Source organism: Chrysemys picta, chromosome 2 (genome assembly GCF_011386835.1).
Source record: "Chrysemys picta bellii isolate R12L10 chromosome 2, ASM1138683v2, whole genome shotgun sequence".
Classification (NCBI taxonomy): Eukaryota; Metazoa; Chordata; order Testudines; family Emydidae; genus Chrysemys; species Chrysemys picta.
In genome coordinates, this window is record NC_088792.1 from 72,699,633 (window position 1) to 72,714,745 (window position 15,113).

At 37.7% G+C, this 15,113-nt stretch overlaps 1 protein-coding gene across 4 annotated transcripts in view; it reads left to right on the forward strand.

Annotated features, from left to right (window-relative positions):
- Positions 1-15,113, forward strand: part of LOC101949407 (ubiquitin-conjugating enzyme E2 E2) — a 313,447-nt gene that overhangs the window by 62,658 nt on the left and 235,676 nt on the right. The window contains exon 3 of one of the 4 annotated variants that reach the window (XM_065583476.1): positions 1-15,113. This exon is cut by the window's left edge and continues 23,139 nt beyond it; it is cut by the window's right edge and continues 25,663 nt beyond it. The exons of the other annotated variants lie outside the window; for them this stretch is intronic. The gene's annotated coding sequence lies outside the window, so the exon portion shown is untranslated. 4 annotated transcript variants of the gene reach the window in all.

The window sequence follows — 15,113 nt, forward strand, 5'->3', positions numbered from 1 at the left end:
TGGTTTCAGACCAAATGCCATATTGTGACACATTGTTTCAGCCTCCTGTAATACAGAAAGTTGATATTAATAAATTAAATGCAAACTGTAACAATGTTAATGCAGCATTCATTCATAGATTACAAAGCCAGAAGGGGGACTTTTGTAATCATCTAGTCTGACCTCCTGCATTAACACTATAAGACTTCCTGAATTAGTTCCTTTTTGAACTAGATCATATCTTTTAGAAAAACATAAAATCTTGATTTGAAAATTTCCAGGGATGGTGAGTTGTTCAATGGTTAATTTCCCTCACTGTTAAACTATTTGCATCTTATTTCTAGTTCTGAGTTTGTCTAGCTTCAACTTCCAGCCACTAGATCTTGTTATACTTTTGGCAGCCAGATTGAAGAGCCCTCTATTATCAAATTTCTGTTTTCCATGTATGGATTTGTAGTCGGTGGTCAAATCACCCCTGAACTTTCTATTTGGTAAGCTAAATAGTTTTGGCTCCTTTAGTCTATCACAATAAAGCATATTTTCCAATCCTTTAATTCTTGTGACTCTTCTCTGAACCCTCTCTAATTTTTCCAACATCCTTCTTTGAATATGGACACCGGAACCAGACGTATTTCAGTTGCAGTCATTCTAGTGCCAAATACAGAGATAATATAACCTCTATACTCCTACTTGAGATTCCTTGACTATATACCCAAACATCACTTAAGCCCTTTTGGGTATCATGTCACATGGGAACAAGAAGGGTAACCCTGACCCTCTCCCACTGACTGTATTCCAGATTGTAGTCAAAATAAGTGTATGCAGTGGACAGGATTTATGCTGCATTTGTAAGTCTGCGTTGTGGAGATGACTTGGGGGTGGGGGAGATAGGACTATGGTTTCAAAGTCAAGCGCCCACTCCCCCCCTCCCCTCCGTTGTGGCTCACATGATCAAGAGCAGATCAAATGAGAGTGGATTTAGTATGGAACATTTCTTGAGACATGATTGTTTCATGATTATTTTACTCTGGCTTTTGTACATCGTATTGAATGCAAGTTGAGTCAGAATTTGACTTCTGTAATAGGGTTGTTCTCCTTGGACCTTTTTGAGGTGCAGTCTTGCCTCAGAGTTCCTTCCTGCAGTGCCCCTGGGGTAATTGAGTAGCACATAAGTAGTGCTCCAAATCAAAACATCCCATTTAAGTATTTGGTTTATTATAGTAAAATATAGTCAACACTTTGTCCATGCATCCAGGCTCCCCAAGTCCTTTCTGGACCTTCATCAGGGCTTTACCATTTTCCCCTAGCAAGGTCTGTCACTAGTCTTTCTTTTGGGGACACTGTCCCAGCTCCTTGTGCATAGGGAGTTGTGTGTCTCACTTCAGACCCTTGGCTGCTGCTTTTCCCAGACAGCTGTTTTTCTGCCAGTTTTTATGCAGTGACCTCCAGCAGCTCTTTAATGTACCCCATGGGCGGTTAAAGATGAGCAGGCAATTAATTGCCACTGGACATATCCTTGATCATCAGGGATTGTTGATCTGGCATATCATCTAGTTCAAAGTGGATCAAGTATCCATATCAGCATTGCTTTGGAAGAGAAACAGGATGAAACAACACAAGGCATCTTTATTTGTGTATCAAAGGTAAACCACCATCAGAAGAAATTGCTTTGAATAGGAAATTCAATTCATAGAGAATCACATAGGCAAGAACATTAAGAGGTCTGTGCAATACAGACAAACATTGATCACACAATAACAGAGATGGAAGGCTAATCAATATTAAAAGAAAATCTACAGTTTGACTAACAGCCAAACTATAAACAACCAAGTAAATATTCTTCTGCATTTAAGCAGCTTAGAAATACACTTTTAAAAGGAGTAGTAAGAACTGTGCTATGCTGGCATTCATCCAATCTTTGTACATTTGACCTAAGGGGAAACTTCAGATTGAGTTGGTGAGTGTATCATGTAAAAAGGGGAAATCCTTCTGCAAAGAAGCAAACCCTTTAAGGATATTACTAATTCCAACACTACAATAAATGTCACTGTATGGCAGATCATATATGTTTCGCTAGCAATTGCCCCTAGAAAACAATAGCATTTAAAGAAAAATAGAAAAACCTTATTTCTCACATGATTACTTATTTGTCAGTCCTGCATTGAGAGAATTGCCTATCTGCCTGCGCATCCTGGAAGTGGTTGAAGCTGTTGCTGATTGGCATTCTTTTAAAGACTATACATCTCTTGGAGTCTTGACAGAAAGCTTTACTTCCACTGTGGTCAGATGGTAGATGAAAAACCTGTCAATCTAATGTTGTTGAGGAGAATGGGGATTGCTGATATTTATTTACTTACTTACTTACACATTTTTCAAGAATCCTATTGTTTGTAGCTTTTGCTCGTTGTTTCTTGTCTTAAATTTGTTTGCAAACTTCCTGGAGAAGGAGGTTTCCGATGTATTTGTACAGAACCGAGTAAAATTTGCTACTATTGAGGGCCCCAAGATACTATCATAATACAAATAATAGTTTGCACTGAAACAAACCTCATGCTGATGTGTCCCACCCAAGGTTCCTGAGATTGTGTACTAAAACCAGTGCTGCCATTATATATTATTCATGTTGGAACTTTCATCTGCACTGTAAGTATTCAGAAAAGTCCTGATAGCCATACAAATTCAGGGTCTGCACACTAGTGAATTTCTGGATGATATCCTAAGTAGGACAAACTCATTTCATTCAGCCCAGTAACCATCACTGAAAGTATTCAATAGTTCAGTATGGATTCATAGTAGACAAAAAGAATTGATACCTTCAACAGATACTGTCAACAGGGGTGATCTCACCAGGGAAGATGCAGAAGATTCACTGACTACTTTGTTACATAATGGATGGCAAAAAGCTTAGATGAACAATCTCTTCAAGTTGCTTGTAATTTATATCTTGCATGCACAAAATAAGCTGGCCTAGTCTTCTCATGACACTATTACAATTCTTGCTCCTGTGAAAAACACCAGCAGTGGAAAGGATGAAGAATAAGTATTACCAGAAATAGTAAGATTATTATTTCAGTAAAGACAGGAGAATAGTAGATTTATACACTTTGCAAAAAAAATTCAAAAATTACCATATGTCTAATAGCTGGAGGACTAAACCAGCTAGCCAAAACTAGTGAACAGTGAGAGGGAGTGGCTACACCAACAAGATCTAGGGACAACGCCCTGGTGGGTAGCCCCTACACCTTACTGTCTTGATTCTTCTGGGAAGATTGCCTCTGAGTACAAAATATCTTAGGAATTTGAAGTTCCATTTGTCTCCAGCTGCTGGAAGGGAGAAGCTGTTTCTTCTTTCCATCTTGTGGCTGCTGTGATGGTATACACTGCACATCAGTGCACTTCTCTCGTTACCTGTCTGCTGCTTTACAAAGGGGATTAAAAAAGTCTCTGATCCTCTACTTTACTTTTCCTTAGGATCTGTGTTTGGATCATCTTCACTTTTGAATAGCGGCAGTAACTTATTGCTGTTACTCATCGTAAATTTCTCCAGAAGTATCATAAAATAGATATCATTTGACAGTTTGTGCTTTGTCGTATTGTTTTGAATAACAGTAGTAAAAGGATGAAGTTCATGTTAAGTTTCATTCTGCTCCTGTGTATAGCAGCGTTTTCGGTAGACTCAGGAAGACAGTATATTGCTTTATAGTTGGTTCTTCGGTTCATTCTTGGAAGGTTATTGTCTCATCCAAGAGGTGAAAACTTGCTTTAATTTTAATACAATCTTAATTTTGGATAAATTATTGACCTAAGCCCCAGATTTATCAGTGAAAGTTTTCCACCCACTGCTGCGAAGTGGGAAAGTGGATTTTTTTTCAAGCCCTATGACAAAGTATTGTGAAATCATATGCAAGCCTGTTCAAATTAAAGATGGGTGAAACATAGTGACCAAAACTTTTCAGTAAAAAATGCAGATTTTGTAACGACGGAAACCTTTCATGAATTCATGTTGGTTTTTCCAAATTATTCATTTTGAAAAGAATCTAAAAACTTTGAAACTAAATATTTTTGATTTTTTTTGTTCAAACTGACTTAATGTTAATTTTATTAAATTCAAATATTTAAAAATGCTCATTTGAAAAAAAAACATTTTGTTTTTGAGTTGAATGAAACAGTTCATGTCACCCAAAGTTATTTTTTGTGGCTTTTCAATATTGCTGACAATAGTCTGATATTTGCTCAGCTCTAGTTCAGATGGGTTGCGCACACAGGGCAGATAAAACCAGGAAACATAATCCTGAGCAGAAAGCCATAATTTCCTAGAAGAACCAAGGGCAATTGCTATTAACAGAACCTTTTAGCCAAGGACAATACTTGTTAATTGTCAAACGACACAACAGTGGTCACTTGTATAAATAATCGGATACAAGGAATAGGTCACTGGATCTGAAAGGGCACAGATTGAGGGCAGTGCAGTACTACTATCAATAAAAGCAGTATGAGGAACTCAACGTAATGGCAGATGTGTTGAACAGGCATTTGCATTCAGATTTTCAAACGAATACAAGCGAGCTAGTTAAATTGAAAATCTGCGCAGATCAGCAAAACTGCATTGAAAGGGAAGATTCCTTATGTCTCAGGTTTTTTTATATTGCTTCTAGAATCTGTTTTTAAGAAAAAAACTATTTGGTTCAGGTAGACAACCTCTCTCATTATTATTCTGGTCTTTATTTTAGCAGATTAAATCAGTGAAATAGTGTGACAGATACTACAGCATCAGACATCTTTCTCCAGTTTGGGCATTCAATTAAGATTAAAATGCTTTCATTTTTTGGTAGTTAGGGATCTTTTTAAAGGCTGAAGAATGTAATTTTTAAATGGAATCAAGAATAATCAAATGCTACTTCGAATTCTACTGAAAAACCATCCATGTGCTGTAGGGCAGTCAATTATCCAGCTACCCCATACATTTACAGATTCTTGAGAGAGGACTGCAGATGAGGAAGTGGCCCTCTTAGATCTATATATTCTATAGTTGCAAGAGGGTCTATATAGAGTAGGAGTTAAAAAGAAGGAACCTTTGAATGCATTCAAGAAACATTTGCAGTTTTTAAGGTAAATGGTGGTGTGCTAGAAAGATGGCCAGATTCTGATCTTGGTTACTCCAAATTGACACTGGTGTAACTTGGTCAGCTCAATTTTATATAGTGTAAATGAGCTCTGGTGTTGGGGAGAAAAAACAAGGTCCTTACCCTGCATCTCTGATGCTTACATAACTTTTATTTAAATGCCTGATCCTGAGTTTTTTAAAACAAAATCCTCATGGACTTCAGCATGTAAATACACCAAATATTAATTTTACTCTCTTCCTTAAAACCCCAGCAAACTCAAGATCAGAATCCTCATAGTTCTGTCTTCAACTGTGGCTGACAAACACTGCAAAAGGCTCTAAGAAACTTACTGAATATATCAGTAGTTTCCATGTTGACTTGACTGACACTAGTGTGTTTAAAAAAAACAGTATTTTCAGGTAACAATTATTTTACATGAAAGAGCTGTTAAGTTTGAAGTACAGTCAACTTTCAAAAATACTGTAACTTTATTCAATTTTTAACTCTTTAAAAATGTTGCAAATGCTTAAAAAAATAAACCCATGTATACCATTTGATATAGTTTTTAAATCAGTTTCAGTGAGATTAAAATAAACTGCATTGTACTAACAGATATATATTAAGAAAAACTGAAGCAAAACTTGAATTAATAGACAATGATCAAAGAATCTTACAACACTTGTGCTGCAAATTTAATTACAAATGTAGGAAAAATTGAACTGTGTTTCGTTGATTTTTTTTTACAGTTTGCTAAAATAGTATATGTAGCATTGTTGCATTATTTGAAACTTTTTATTTGTAATCATATTGCTATGAATTGATCCAAATGATTAGTCCGTATTCAGGGTCTTGCAGGTTATTTCCCTTAGCAGGGAAAATTGATGATGGATACCGGTATTTCTTTGATATAATTCTGTTTATTTAACAAGGAATGTAAACAAAGTACTGTTTTTCTGAGCACAGTAGGAATCAAACAGGAGGCAGTTTCCTTGCTCACAATTGCAAACCTCTTTCCAGCTAGTTCTCTGCCCATGAAGCTTTCTTGGCTTTTTTTTTTCAGGGCCTCTATACCAGTGCTTCTCTTGCAGTCTCTTTGGCTTTCTGTTGCTTTCTCTACCCTGGCTGCTTCTGCACACAGACACACATACATACACCAAAGAGTACCCAGCCCCCTGCATTTGCATTCAGTCCTCAGCGACATCCCTCCACCAACATAGCTCCACTTCTGACCAGGCTTGCGTGTGGTCTGTGTTTTGGGTAGTGGTTCTAGTTGTGTCAGCTAATTTACTCCAAAAAGGAGTTTAGCTGCTGCTTACATTTGTTCCAAATAAAGGACAGCTGTCTCACCCACTACCTTCATCAAGGTTTCACCCGACATCCATCATAACAATAGGCTTGAGACCTTAAATTTTAACGTTGGCCTTGTAGCTGGAGGCAAGCAAAGGTGTCCATTTGCCTAGTGACGCAGCATTACTTCAGCTAGATTAAAATATATCTGTATTCCTCCCATTTACACTAATCTTTCTTATTTGTACATGCTAAGTACACCTATGGGCTTGTATACATAGCACTGCAGCAGTGCAGCTTAGAGAAGATGCTACCTACGCTGACTGTACTCCACCTCCCTGAGCGGCATTGACATAGCCCTTCTACACTGGGGGTTAGGGTGGTATAATTATGTTGCTTGGGGTTTGGATTTTTCACATCCTGAGCGACAGTTATACGAACATAAGTTTGTCGTATAGACCAAGCCTCAATGTTGAAAGATAGCATGAAAGTCTGGTCTTTTTTAGGCAATTGCACTACTATAGTTTAAGATAGAATGTCATTGATTCAACTTGATTTTAAGATATGTAACAATCTATCTGATGAAATTAACATGCTGTTTTTAAAAAAAATGGTCTGCTTGCTTTGATGTAAAGATCATCTATCATGTAAGTGGTCATTTGGGTTTCTTACATTATATACAACAATAATATCGTGTTTTATCACAGCCTGTTTGGCCCTAATTCAGATGTATACATGTCAGTCTGTTTGAGGATTTTTATTAAATTACATTTTGCTGTAAAATAATGTATTGATTTTGTTTATCCTGGACTGTAGATTCTTCCAGAAACAAAATAAGTAAGGTTTTCATGGCAAATGTAGATATAAACAGAACTACAGTGCAAATTTTGAAATTGACTAGGTATGTCAAACCTTCTACTTGCTAAATAAGTATACAATTTATACATTAATGTTTGTACAGTACTTTGAAAATGTTATGTATCTGTTAAATGGTTTTATTAGACTTTGTGCCTATTCTGCAATCCTTATTCCTGTGAGTGGTTTTGAAACCAATGGTTGAGTTAGGACTACTCACGTGGATATAGGTTGTAGGATTAGTGCTTTTGAGATAGATGTTCTGCTCTAAGGGCTAAATCCTGCTCCCTTACTCACATAGTGGGTGTCAAACATACTTTCTGAAACAGTATTGAAAATGCATTTATCTGTTTATACAAGTGCTTACATTGTTTTTGGTTCATTGGGAACTGCTCAACTTCCTAATGCACACCAGACTAATGAATCAGGTGTTTATTCAAATGTGTTGAGGTGAGCAGCCTCACCCTTGGTGCTACTCTTGAGATTTTCACACCATACACAATAACAATTGTATAATGTTTTGTCTTTTACTTCAGTATGCATACTTAGATTTAAAGATCCCTATTTCCTCTCTTTATTCTACCGGGGGAAGAATGTAAAGTAATTTTATCCTTAGTAATACCTTAGTTAATTCTTTCTCTGTAAAGCATGATTGTTTGAACAAGAACGATACTGGCTCAACAGTGTTCACATAATGAAGGTTCATTACTTTGGCTGACATTCCTGGCACACTCATCTCATTAGAAAGTAAAAAAAAAAAAAAAAAAAACTTTACAGAGTAAGAAAGCTGTTTGACATGCTGCTGCTGCCAACATATATATAATTTTTCAAGTATAAAGTATGACTAGAAAGTAGCAAAAAAAAGCAATTCAGTAGAATTTAGCTGCTGTAGGTGTCACTTTAAAATGCTACACTATTACCACTACATAATAAAATAGTAAAATGTATCTAGTGTTTTCCTAGATATTTGAATGTTAAATTTCCAGCACAGATTACACTTTATAAATAAATAAATACATTTTAAACTTGCTGGGTAATAAATAAATTTTAAACTTGCTGGGTAATACAATCATTTAAGTATTTTATAAATATTATTTTCTCTTAAAATCATGTAATTACTACATAACTAGGTAAATTTTTGTTGCATTTTCAAACTTTTGTTGGAAATCAGTGTTTTGTAATCATAGTAAAAAATCCATTCAGAATGTTTAAATTACTAAACTCCACATGGAGGGAGGAGGACTGGATTAAGAAAAGTATAATCCATTTTGTACTTCACATTTTTGTTAAAATACAAAAAAGAAAAAATGAAGATTCAAAATTCAATTATGCAATATTGGTTACGCGCTCTTGGTATTTTCAATAAAGTAATGGAAAAGGTTAAAAATAAGATGCGAAGTGGTTTCTGCAAATGTGTGGAAACTTAATTACTGTACATATGCTGAAGAAGAGTTTACAAAGTCTTCAGTAAATATGTACTGTATTTACACCATGCAATGTATGAGCTGCTGCGATCAATTGGTCAATAAAACAATATGCGTAAACTTTCATAATATGCATTTACATGATAGGTTCATTCTGTTTTTCTCCTTTAAAGAAATAAAAACTGACAAAACTAGGAAGTCAAGTGAGTTCAAGTGATGTGTCAGCTTTAATGCATAATTATTAGATACATCTTCAAGAATGTTCCTAATGCACCCATATCCACTAATGAAAATTGGGAGTTGCATATGTGTAACAGTAAGGACTGTCCCCGTGACCTATAATATTGCTCATTAATCCAAGGAATTCTTTCCCTTCTGTACCAGCCTCTGAAATTTTGTGGACCTATTTCAAAACATTGGTGTTTTTTTTTTTAAATACAAGTAACTTTAATTTTTTTAAATGAGTGATAATTTAGAGAATGTGAAATAAATACAGGGTCATCATTTACAAAGAGGAAAAATATTGTTTGTGCAACTGAGTACAAAGCTAGGAATCAAAATACTTTCAAAGTGAAAATGTGAAGATGACTCTTGAAGATGTTTGGGGTTTTTTTCATATTATAATCCCAAAAATGTGTAGATCTGACAGTCCCCTCTGCTTCTGCAAGTGGAAGAAACTCAGAAATGTCCCAGGGATGTAGAAAGTAAGGAGTGCCAGTTCTGCATGTGGTTTCCCCTCACTTCCTTTCATTCTTTGGGCACAACATGGGGAACAGCCTCTCCCTTTTGCAAGAAGAGCTGGTATGTAATGTAATTCCTTCTCTGTGATGTAATTCCTGTCCAACCCTAAGGAAAATTGCATGTGTAAGATATTGAGCCCATTAGTGTTGTTTGCATGATTTGTTCAAACATTTTGTGAATCCTGTCCTCCTATAGGAGATTGTTTTGGGGGCATGGTGAAGCTGCAAGATAAGGGTAGCACAGTTCATATAACTATCTTACTGTGAAGTCCAGGGGGTGGAGAAGCTATGCAGAGCAACAGAGTCTCTGAGAATGGATCGAGTGTCCACAGATCTCCCAAGAACCATGTTTGTTCTTTTTACCGCTCCCCACCTATCTGTGAATCTAGTTGTTTATCTTGACTATTTAAATGGCCCTTTTCTAAAGCTGATGTGTTTGTTTTTAAATTAGATCCTCCCTTCTTTATGTAGCCGAACAGGCCTTTCCTAACTTTGCTTTTATTTCACATACAAAATGTTTTGGATCAGATAAGGCACTGCTGATTTGGCTAAGCTGATTTGACATGTGAGTCACTACTGCTTCACTTTCTAGTTGACATTATTTGCTACCCCAGGCCACTGGCTTTTTCCTTGCCTGGTCCATTATGGTTCTTTTATGCCAATAGAATGTGTCAGATAATGCACCATTCTTTCCCTTCTGTACTGTGGACCTCTGTCCTGCTTTTGTCCTTATGAACTTGTGGTAACAATAACAAACAGAGGTGACTTCACATGAGGCGCTGTACATTGGCATAGTTCCTGCACAGAGGGCTAGATATAGGAACATTTCTATTTTGATGATGAGTAGTGGTCTGGGCCACAATAGGACACTCATGTAGCTGCCCCTTTTATACCCATTCTCCTACTACCCAACGGAGAATAAACTGATTCTTTTTCTCTTCCAAATGTCAATCCCTTTCAAAGTTTCCTTTACAAATTCTGTTTTGAACATTCCTTGGTTTTGTGGAGATCAGATAGTCCTAGCCTATTTTTAAATTGTGTGAATTTTCATGTTTCAGTTATAGTAGGGCCTGAATCTCTCCCCTGAGCTATCTAGACCAGTGGTTCTCAAACTGTGGTCCGTGAGCTCCATTCAGGTGATCTGCGGATAGTTCCCTCTAAGGTGCGCGCCTGGATGGCTGCACACGAGAGAATGAAGGGCCAACCACCTAATTAGTGGAGCCGCACAGGTGTGGCTCCACTAATTAGGTGCCTGGACACTGGAGAAGATGCACATGTAAGGTGAGGTGGTGGCCTTGGGGGGAATAGAGGGTAGGTGGGAGGGGGCAGTGGGGTGAGAAGAGGGGGTGGAGGGAATTTGGGATGTGCAGGGCTGCAGTGGCCAGAAAGAGGCGACTTTCCCCAGCTCAAGGGTCTGCGGCTGCTGGGAAGAAATGGCCCTCCTTCCCAGCCCCAGCTCTGTGGCTGCTGTGGCGGGGGAGAGAGGGCACATCCATAGCATTAGAAAGGTAAGGCTACTGATATTAAAATATGAGTTGTGTGCTTTTACTTGTAGAACAAAAAAAGTTAATTATTACTAAGTTTTTTTTTATATAACACTTTTATCCAAAGGCTTTACAGTAGTTAGCTAACGGTACAAATAATATTTGGAAAGATCATTAAGTAGTCCACCGAGACCCTCAGCAATTTTCATGTGGTCCATGGAAAAATAAAGTTTGAGGATCACTGATCTAGACACTATGTCTAGTCAGCTGAAAATTCCCCCTGCAGGGGTAGGGAAACTCTCAGTTGGTGTAAATCTGACATAGTTGGCTCCTGTGCTACACTCTCAGCCTCCCAGTGTAGTGGATGAGCTGGGGATGTGGCCAGAGCACTGCTGTGCTCACATAGTTTTCAACTGGCAGGCCTTTTGGGACTTTTTGCTAGCTCATGTAGATGGGAGCAGTCTACAGACCGCCTCTACCTTACAGACTGGAACTGCTCAGAGTAGAGAACTGGCAAACTGTAGTGGCCTCCTGGAATTCTGCTGCCACATTTCCTGAACTGAACAGATCTCTCCGCAGTAGAGCGTCTGGCCCATCATATTCATAGATGTTGTTCTTTGATGGTAGTATTGTCAAAGGAGTATTAAATTACAGTTAGACCAGAGCAGCAGAAATGACCATGCTCTCACTGGTTTGTCTTGTTGGTAATTATAAGGTGGAAACTTTGGGGAAATTATACATCTCTTTTATAAACTGCTGACTTGCCGATTTATTGCATATCAAATACAGCTTGTCTGTGTTACCAAAGCTGCTTTTCATGTTCATCTCCATCTTATTACATTCCTTTTTTTCTCAGGTTTATTTTGTTTGGTTCTATATCCATTGTATTCTGTTCTGTAGTTTTACAGAAATGTATTTTTATTTCTATATGTTGTGTAAGAAATAACATTTGTTCTACATCAGTTTTGTTTCTTATTACTTATTCATCACTCACATTTCTGTGGTCATCAATAATGGTGATCTTTGTAGAATATTCACCACTTGTTCCCTACCTCTTGTTTCGGAATAAGATATTATGATAAGAAAGGTGGGGTTAGAGGCAATTTAAAACAGGCTGAATGCACCCTCAAAGTGTATATATCTGGTAGTTCTGGTGAAAGGGGCTTTTAAGCAGTGCTTTCTAAGCATCACCTGATTTCAGTGTATAAACCCCAGTGACCTAAGGGTGTGGATTTATAGAGTACGTTAGTTTCAAAGAAAGACGGCTACATGGAAGTAATTGATTTCCCTTTTGTTGCTTTTTATCTTTGCTTAAATGTGTGTAACTTATGAATAGTCCTCAGTGGTGACAGCTGCTTATAATAATTTAAAGTGCACTCTTCAAAACTTTCATTTAAAATATTTAGTATTAATTGACTCTAATTTCTGGTAAGAAAGTAAGTATACTTGCCTGGTAAACTAATGAAGAGATCATTTTAAAGCAGACATTCTCTGGCAGTGGCAGGTTAATAAATTTGCTTTAATTTCCTGCACTTCTCAGAAAATCCTTGGCAATCGCTAATAAATACACAGCAGGATGGATAAAAATCAATGATTTGTTTTTAAAAATGGATTTTTTTATTTGATTTTTTTTAAATTAGCATTTTTCTTTTTAAAAATAAAACAGTTTAAAAGGAAATCTGAATTTAATACAAAATATGTTGACTTAAATATATTATTATTTCTTAACATTTAAATAAAAAACAAATATGCTGATTCCTGGAGCCTCTATTTACAAAAATGAGTTATAGGCTGCTTTTCTATATAAAGAGATGTTTCCCCCCGATTCTAACTTTTGAGGTCAATCTTTATAAATAGGGCACAATAGTTCAGTATGGATTCATAGATAGACCTTGGCTGTTGGGATTCTGGGGACTTTGCTACTGGGTGCAAGAGACTGGCAAAGTCACTGGAGGCATTGGGACCTGTCCTCTGACTCCAGGAGACCCTGTCAGGATTATCCACTGAGTCCAACTGGGTGGTCTCGTTCGCCTATTTTATAGCTTCTCTCTACCTGAGCTCTGATTGACTCTGTTCTCAAATTATGAATATTTGATTCCCTCCACCATCAAAACTTCCTTTCCAGTTCGTGGAAAAACACTGAAGTTTATGTACCCAGAAAATGTATGGTTGTTTAATAAAAATAGATGTTATAAGCTGTTTTGTGTTTAATTAAATTTTAGTTACCATCCTAATGCAGCTTGACACAAATCAAGGGCAAAAACTTAAATATTTAGTAAGCAAGCAATATCTCATTCATCGTTTTCTAACATACACCTCTACCCTGATATAACGTGACCCAATATAACACGAAGCTTTCAATTTGTGCTGTGACACACAACTCGAGGCAAACTCACAAAGTTTCATATTGCGTAATGAGAACTCCCCTTGTCCCAAAAGACATACGCAAGCAGGGTTGGTTCAGAACGACTGCAAAACCTGCAGCTTCAGGGATCCCTGATATCAATGGGACCCATATAGAAAGTGCTCCCTCTGCACTACAGGGTTGGGAGGCAGGGGGTGCCTTTCCTTCTGTCTTCTCAGGGAAGTTGGGAGCGTGAATGGCTGGTTGAATCCTGTAGATAAAAGCCTGTCTATAGCACTTAAGATATGTCTGCACTGCAATCAGAGATGTGATTGCAGCATATGTAGACATATCCACTCTAGCTTTGATTTAGCTAGCTTGCATAACAATACCAGTGGAGCCGTGTCAGCAGGGGTGGAAGCACAGCCTTGCTGTTCAAGGTTGGTTTTTGAATGTTATGATTCCTGATGTCAGATTTGTGTCCATTTATTCTTTTGCGTAGAGATTGTCTGGTTTAGCCAATGTACATGGCAGAGGGGCATTGCTGGCACATGATGGCATACATCACATTGGTCAGCAGGGATCCAACCAAAACATGCTGATTCAATGCCTGGTTCTATAACCAGTCCACTGTCTAGTTCCCCTCAGCCACTTCCTGCTGTATCTCTCGATGCCGTGATCTGGGCATCTTCAGGGTCTCCAAGTTCCTCGTCCCATACTGCTCCCAGTAGCTCCAACCTCCCTGGGGAGTCCACAGGTACCTGGTGTCTGCCTGGGTACCAGCACCTTTGGCTTCCGCGGTCTGGGGCTTCAGCTGCTCTCGGGCTGGGGCCTGCGATACGCGTCCTTTATCCTCAGCGACCAGCCCAGATTCAGCTGAGCTGCTCCCTTTTATACTGCATGCCTGGCCAAGGGGCGTGGCTTCCTCTGCTCAGAGTGTGGGGTTAACCCCTGCCAATCCAGTGTGGGGCAACTGCACCCTGTGTCATACTGTTGTAATGTGAAAACCTATGGGGTAAAGTTAATTTAACATTGTTATTTTTTTCAGAACAGCAGCAATGTCTGTTTAACATGGCATTATTAACATGAGCCAACAAACTCACTACTAACTGAAAAGATCCAAAAGGATCACTGAGCCTTGGTTTTATTTGTGCTAGTGAAATGCAATAAATCTACATTAAGAAGAACTATGGCTTACGTATTCTGCTATAGAAAATTCAATTTGAGATGTGTTGAGTACTCTATAATGAGCTCAATAACATGCATTATTTCCAAGAGAGAACAATAAGCCTAATTCTGCTCACATTAGTTTTAGACCTCTTTGTTATTTCCTTACCTTAAGTAAAGTTAATCCTGAGTATTTGATTTATTTATGAAATATCTAAAACTGAAAGCTTTGAAAATGTCAAAACTACTATAAAAAAATCTATCTACATTATTGTAGTTGCTTGATTTGTGTCTAACTATAGAGAAACAAAGTGAGTGGCTGCTGAATTATTAGACACACAAGGTGGGTGAGGTAATATGTTTTATTGGACCAACTTCTGTTAGTGAAAGAGACCAAGCTTTCAAGCTTACACAGAGGTCTTCATCAGTTCATATCCTGCGACCAACAAGGGGAACAACAACACTGCAAACAATGCTGAATTGTTTGTCAGCTTAAATGCAGTTTCTGAAATTCTCTTAATGTATTCACGTGATTTGATTGTATTCAACCCTCTTTCTCCTCATGTAACTCATATTAATGTTGGTGGAGTTGTTTGCAGGTTGATCAAGACAAGAAGAAACTACTAAATGTGTGAATCTAATACAGGGCAGTGTTCTGATCTCTAATGTACATGAGGGCCTCCATTGAAATCAATGAGAATTGTGCACATCTGAGGAGATAACTCATC